We start from the raw sequence: 7,205 nt of genomic DNA, 5'->3' as shown, positions 1-7,205 counted from the left end.
AGGATGTTTGTTTGTGTAGCAAGCTGCCTTGGAATACAGAGATAATGTCTCCCTTCAGAGCACAGAACAGATTTGTTTCTTTACCAGAATCTAAAAATAATGTCGTTCTCTGAAACAAATGTTAGGCAGAGTTGTCAACAGCCCCTCTACTAGTCCATTTTCACGATGGTGATAAAGATGATAGATATACTCACGACTGGGTGATTTTTAAAGGAAAAGAGGTTCAATGGACCCACAGTTCCACGTGACAGAGGAGGCTTCACAATCATGGTGAAAAGCAAGAAGCACATCTTACATGGCGGCAGACGAGAGAGAAAAAGGGTTTCCCCTTATAAAACAATCAGTTCTCATGAGACTTATTTACTACCACGAGAACAATATGGGGAAAACCGGCCCCTTGATTCAATTATCTCCCACTGGGTCCCTCCCACAATACATGGACATTATGGGAGCTACAGTTTAAGATGAGATTTGTGTGAAGACACAGCCAAACCATATGAGCCCTCTTATAAAATTGGGGGTTTTCTAAGCACACTTTTTTTTAGTTGTAACCAGACCTGTTTGTACACTATTCACTTGGCCCACTCTGTATTACCCCCCATTGAACTTGGGGGCAAGAGGAACTAATGTAAATATGAAGCACATGCTGACTCCTCTGCTGTATGTAATAAGTAATTCTTTTGGCTCTCATCCACAAGTTGTATGTCTTCTGCCATCATTCATGAAATTGTGGCATGCTAAGTGTTTAGCTTGCAAGCATAATAAAATCTCAGACACTTTAGAGTTCTCGATACCACAATTAATAAAACAACTCATGCCAAGGTTTTAGTAACTGTAGGATATCACAAATCAAAATTCTGCGCAGTCAAGACCAAGATAGTTGTGGCTGAAGAGTCAGTCAAAACATTAGCAACAGCTTAGATGTCTCCAAGAACAGTCTTGTTAGTGGTGGACTCATTATCAAGCCCTTGTATCTTTCTTACTAAACAATAAAGTTTAGGCATGCGATTCTTGGAAAATACACAAATACATGTAAATTATATGTATATTATTAGGTGGCAAGCTCCTTGGGCTTCCACATATAAAGAAAGCAACATGAGACAAACCTTAGGAAATAAGCATTGACTTTACTATGTGTGCATAATGCCAATAAAATAATTAGCTAAAGATTTAAATGTCATTAAACAAGTAATTTTATGTCACATTAATAAAACATAGTGTCATCTCTTGTACAACACTGTGACTGTAGTTAATGACAATGTATTGTACTCTTTCAAATTATGAAGAGAATAGATTTGATGTTTGCTCACCACATAAAAATGATAAATATATGAGATAATGCATATATTAATGCAGTCAGTTGAGCCATTCCACAAAGCATAATGTTTCAAAACATCATGGTGTACACAATATTTTAAAATATTTTCATTAAAAAACTATAAAAGTAAGTAAACATATTAGTATGGTTGAAAGCAAGCTTTAAAAAAGGAAGCAATTTCAGATAAAAATTAATTTTGTGTACAATCTGGAAAATTTGAATTCTGTGAGAAGTTCTAGAGAATTAATTTACTACAGAAAATGCTAAGATTGTGAAAACTTAAATTACTGATACTTACTAGAGATATGATTACAAAGAATTATTCTCTTACTCTTGCTAACTTTCAAAATTAATATATTTCTTCTGGATATCCTTGTGGATAACTAGTTAACTGTCACATTAACCAAGACTTCTGTGCTCTTGTTGGTCATTCAGAAATTAGGGCAGAATACCAAAGAACAAAACTATATCCTTTGCAGTAACATAGATGGAGCTGGAGGCCATTATCCTAAGTGAATTAATGAACAAAGAGAAAACCAAATACCACATGTTCTCACCTATAAGTGGTAGCTAGCTCAACATCGGATACACAGAGACATAAAGATGAAAACAATCATTAATAAAATTATTATTAATGTTACTATTAATATAGTATAGTATTGTACTATCATTAGTAGTAGCAATTATTTACTAATAGAAGAGAAAGGGAGGGAAGAGGCACATGAGCTGAAAAACCATCTTTTGGGTACTACGCTTACTATATGGGTGATTGATAGGATCATTTTTACCCCAAACCTCAGTGTCATGCACCAGGTAAAACTCTGCACATTTACTCCTTAATGTAAAATTAAAATTGATTTAAAAAAAAGAAATTATGGCATAGACTCCATGTTCTATTTGTTTTCCTCAGTAATACAGTGTTCTGCATATAGTAGAGAGGCTCAGCAAGGTGCCAAGGAAATGGTGTAATGTTCTGAGTTGCCACTGCTTCTAGAAAAAAAGGATGGTTAACTTCCTTTTTAAAAAAGAGCAACATCATATTATTTCTCAGTATAGAAGCTTCTGTGATACTGCTTTAAATGATCTTCATTAAATTCAATAAGTGGTTTATTTGACTGTTAGAACACTGCTCTAATTTGATGTTTATGACTGTTTTTTTCTGTGCAGATCTTTACAATTTAAAAAATTAATATTCAAAAATGTGATTGGGATGGCTTTATTAACCTCTTATGTAACTATCTAATTAAAATATTCTGTAAATGATCTGCTTTATACTCACCATAATTTGGAAGAAAAAAATGTTTCTGTGTTCCTTCTTTTACATTATACATAGTACAAAGCCACAGTAAGCACAAAAATATACAGCTTAAAAAGTATAAATATGCAACTTCAGCATTCTAATGATTTTTGATATTAAAATTAATTTAGGATTTTTCTCAGAACACTTACTGCTCTGAGGTCTCTCAGCTCCAAATTTCTTTGTACCAGTTGATTGATATGACATAGACAATACATAATTTGGGAAACAATTTGGACATTCTGACCATAAGTATTAGTGACACCTATGACAAGGAATGCTGCTTCCAGTAGAATAATTTTTATAATGTCAGGAATCATTGCTGGTTTTGTTTATCCACATTGCCTAGAAAAATGCAATCGAGTAGATATTCAATAAATAGTTTAAGTAAATGAATTTTTGACACTTGTCATGAGTTACATAAGGCTACAAAGAAGGAAGAAAAGTACTTTATGAAGGAGTTGGTCTGTGAGTCTAACATTTGTATTTGTAACACTTCATTGCATGCTGAAACCTGTTTTATAATTTCCATAAGTTATATCACTCTAAATAATCATCTTATTTATTCATCTGTACGTTATCTCTTTCTCTCAGTAGATTATAAATTCCATGGAGGAAGGTACCATATCTGTCAAACAGGTATGTCCTATGCACCTCAAATCATAATAGGTATCATATATATATATATATATATATATACATATATATATATATATAATAAATTTACTACGGGCTTGGTACATCTATAAAGCACAAGATGGCAAACTGTAAGGTAAGAAAATCCAATTTTTTGAGTGCTGAGACAGACCCTCTAGAAGGGCATTTGCATCTATTTTGTACATGAGACCTGGTTATGGAAATTACTTTCTGTAATAAGCTGGAACCTACTTATGAATACTGAATATATGTAAGGATTGAAAATTTCTGGAGGATGCTGATAAATCTTGGTTTGGGGATAAATTTATTTATAGATTTGAGGAATCTTTAAAGCATAGGTGGTAACTTCATGAGATTGATACATTCCAGCTTTATGAGAAAATTTAAAAAAAAGTATAATTTATTTGTTATGATTATATGTATATATTGTTTCATTATTAGTAGTAGTAGTATTTGTTATTGTTAGTGATAGTGCCTATCATATGATAGGAACCAAAATAATTGTCAAAAAATGGTTTGTCATGTTTAGATTTGCTGTTCCTCTTATTTTTGAGATGTCTCCAGAGCAAAAACAAACTTTCCAGCACTACCCAAATTTCTTTCTTTTTTTTTTTTTAGGTTTTTTTAAATTAAAATTATTATTATACTTTAAGTTCTAGGGTACATGTGCACAATGTGCAGGTTTGTTACGCATGTTGGTGTGCTGCACCCATTAACTCATCATTTACATTAGGTATATCTCCTAATGTTATCCCTCCCCCCTCCCCCACCCCCACAGCAGTCCCCGGTGTGTGATGTTCCCCTTCCTGTGTCCATGTGTTCTCATTGTTCAATTCCCACCTATGAGTGTGAACATGTAATGTTTGGTTTTCTGTTCCTGTGATAGTTTGCTGAGAACGATGGTTTCCAGCTTCATCCATGTCCCTACAAAGAACATGAGCTCATCCGTTTTTATGGCTGCATAGTATTCCATGGTGTACATGTGCCACATTTTCTTAATCCAGTCTATCATTGATGGGCATTTAGGTTGCAAATTTCTAAGGAAGATACACACTGATTGGTACATCACCATGAACTCTGAGAGGAGCTATTCATATATTCTCTTTCCTAAGAGATAGATATCAATTATTTGGACAGAGACTGCACCTCACAGACAAAGCAAAAGCTCACAAACGTTGTCACATGTTGATTATTCAGTTTCCATTTCCACTAAGAAGAAATGTCAAAGAAAAATGTCAGATGTTGGTTTCAGACAGGGTCTCAAAAAGGAGAGCAGTAAATCAGAGAAAGGATCACACTCCAGGATATCAGTGGTACTAGTTTACATAGAATTGTCAACTTATATGGGACTGCAAATCTTCCTCAAACTTACAAGACAGTGATAATAAAACTCACTGCCAGGTTAGTAACTAACTTACAAGACAGGTATAGTCGGGCACCATGTAACAACACTGAAGTAAATGACAGACCACATCTATGATGGCAGTTCCTTAAGATTATAATGGAGCTGAAAAATTCCTGTTGCCTAGTGAAGCTGTAGCTGCCATAAGATCCTAGCACAACAAGTTACTCATGTGTTTCTGGTGATGCTGGTGTAAACAAACCTACTGCACTGCCAGTCATATAAAAGTACAGCACGTACAATTATGTACCGCACGTAATACTTGAAAATGACAATAAATGACTATGTTACTGGTTTATGTATTCACTATACTTTTTTATCAGTATTTTAGAGTGTACTCTTTCTACTTACAAAACAGCCTCAGGCAGTTCCTTCAAGGGTATTCCAGAAGAAGGCATTGTTATCACAGAAGATGACAGCTCCACGCATATGAGAGCCCCTGAAGACCTTCCAGTGGGACAAGCTGTGGAGGTGGAAGACAGCGATGCTGATAATTATGACACTGTGTAGGCTTAGGCTAATTTGTTTGTTTGCAACTTAGCTTTTAACAAAAATGTTTCAAAAGTAAAATAATAAAAAGCCTATAGAATAAGGATATAAAGAAATAATATTTTTGTAGTTCATAAGCATTATGAGTGGGTGTTCACACACATGCGTGAGATATGCCACCCTCCCACCTTGTTAAGACGTTGGCACATAACCCATCTTACATGAAAAAAAAAACAGAAAAAAAATAATTTTTACACTTGTACAATGTGTGTTTGAAGCTAAGTGTCATTATAAAAGTCAAAATGTTTAAAAAATTAAAATTTATAAACAAAAAATGCACAGTAAGCTAAGGGTGTTAGTAGAGAAGAATTTATTCAATCAATTTAGAGTACCCTAAGTGTACAGTGTTTATTAAGTGTATGGTAGTGTACAGTAATGTCCTAAGCTTTCACATTCACTTACCACTCACTAACTCACTCAGAGCAACTTCCAGCCCTTCCTTCAAGTTCGAGTCACAGTAAGCCTCCTATACAGCTAAGCCATATTTTTGTATCTTTTACAACACATTTGTACTATACATTTTCCAGTTTTCAATATATTTAGATACAAAAATACTTACCATTGTGTTACAATTGTCTATAGTATTCAGTACAGTAACATGCAGTATAGGTTTGTAGCCTAGAAGCAATAGGCTGTCCCTTGTAGCCTAGGTCTACAATGGGCTATACCGTCTAGGTTTGTGTAAGTACACTCTATGATGTTTGCACAATGATGAAATTGCCTAAGAATGCATTTCTCTGAATGTATCATCTCCATAAACAACACATGACTGTATATACTTGTCTCAAGAACTGGGTCCAGTTATCTGCACAGAGGCTTCTCTGCTAATACACAGGAGATAAATTTGTAGATATGATCACAAAATGGCTTGTGAATATAGGATCAATTTGCTATAGTAATAATATTCTCTGGTTTGTTTCTATCTTCTATGTAGTTAGTTACTCACTAGCTACTGTCAATTCCACCTCTGAAATGTATCTTAGATGCTTTTCCACATTTCTCTTCTGATTTCACTTACCTAGGTCATCATATTTTCCCCTGAACTCTAGCAATGCCATTCTAACTGCCTTCTCAATTTTTACACTTTTTGAGGAAGATATTATTCCATAATACATGTTTAATGATACTATTTTGCGCGTTTCTATTTTTTATCTTGTATTTTTTGGTTTGTCTGCTTCCACCCATGTATTCTTAGCACCTTAAGGGCATGACCAGCATCTTCTTTCATATCTACCTCAATTTATTATTAAGGCTGCTATTATAACATAACATAGACTGGGTGACTTCAACAACAGACATTCATTTCTCACAGTTCTAGAGGCACCAACAGATTTCCTTCCTAGTGAGGGCCTGTTTCCTGGCTTGTAGATGGTGACTGTCTTGCCGTATCCTTGCATGGCAGAGAGAGAGCACAAGTGCTCTACTGTCTGTTCCTCTTCTTATAAGGACACTAAATTACATCCTGGGAGCACCACCCTCTTGAACTTATCTAAATCTAATTACCTCTGCCAAGCCCCACCTCCTAATAACATCACATTAAGGGTTACACCTTCAACACATTGAATTTGTGGGGGACACAAACATCCAGTGCATACATAATACCTACCAATTTGCTCCTATCCCATTTAGTGTTTAGTACAATGTTTGTTGAGTGTATTATAGGCTTGGAGGCATGAAAACCAACCTTTCAGACATTCAATTGCTCTGAGGTCTCTGACTGCAGTTGACAGGCGGTCCTGCTGCTATACTCTGATCTCCCATTGTATTCCTGTGGAGGCCCTCCTAACCTCCAGCCTGCTCTCAGCCTGTGATGAAGCACAGCAGGAATGCTAAAGCAGACAAGCCTCTGGGAGATTTAAAACTTGGCCAGGTGCAGTGGCTCATGCCTGTAATCCCAACACTTTGGGAGGCCAAGGCAGGTGGATCGCAAGATCCATTTTTGCAAAATACAAAAATTTTCCAGGCATGGTGGCGTGCACCTG

At 35.4% G+C, this 7,205-nt stretch overlaps 1 non-coding gene across 1 annotated transcript; it reads left to right on the top strand.

Moving 5' to 3' along the window:
* The first annotated feature begins 5,281 nt into the window (after positions 1 to 5,281).
* LOC116812382 (small nucleolar RNA U13) lies at positions 5,282 to 5,385 on the top strand. Its single transcript, XR_004370682.1, has one exon. It is a non-coding gene; the product is annotated as a small nucleolar RNA U13 (small nucleolar RNA).
* Positions 5,386 to 7,205: the final 1,820 nt, after the last annotated feature.

The sequence above is a fragment of the Hylobates moloch genome, unplaced genomic scaffold (assembly GCF_009828535.3).
Source record: "Hylobates moloch isolate HMO894 unplaced genomic scaffold, HMol_V3 SCAFFOLD_7, whole genome shotgun sequence".
Classification (NCBI taxonomy): domain Eukaryota; kingdom Metazoa; phylum Chordata; class Mammalia; order Primates; family Hylobatidae; genus Hylobates; species Hylobates moloch.
This window is presented reverse-complemented; position numbering and strand designations above follow the sequence as displayed.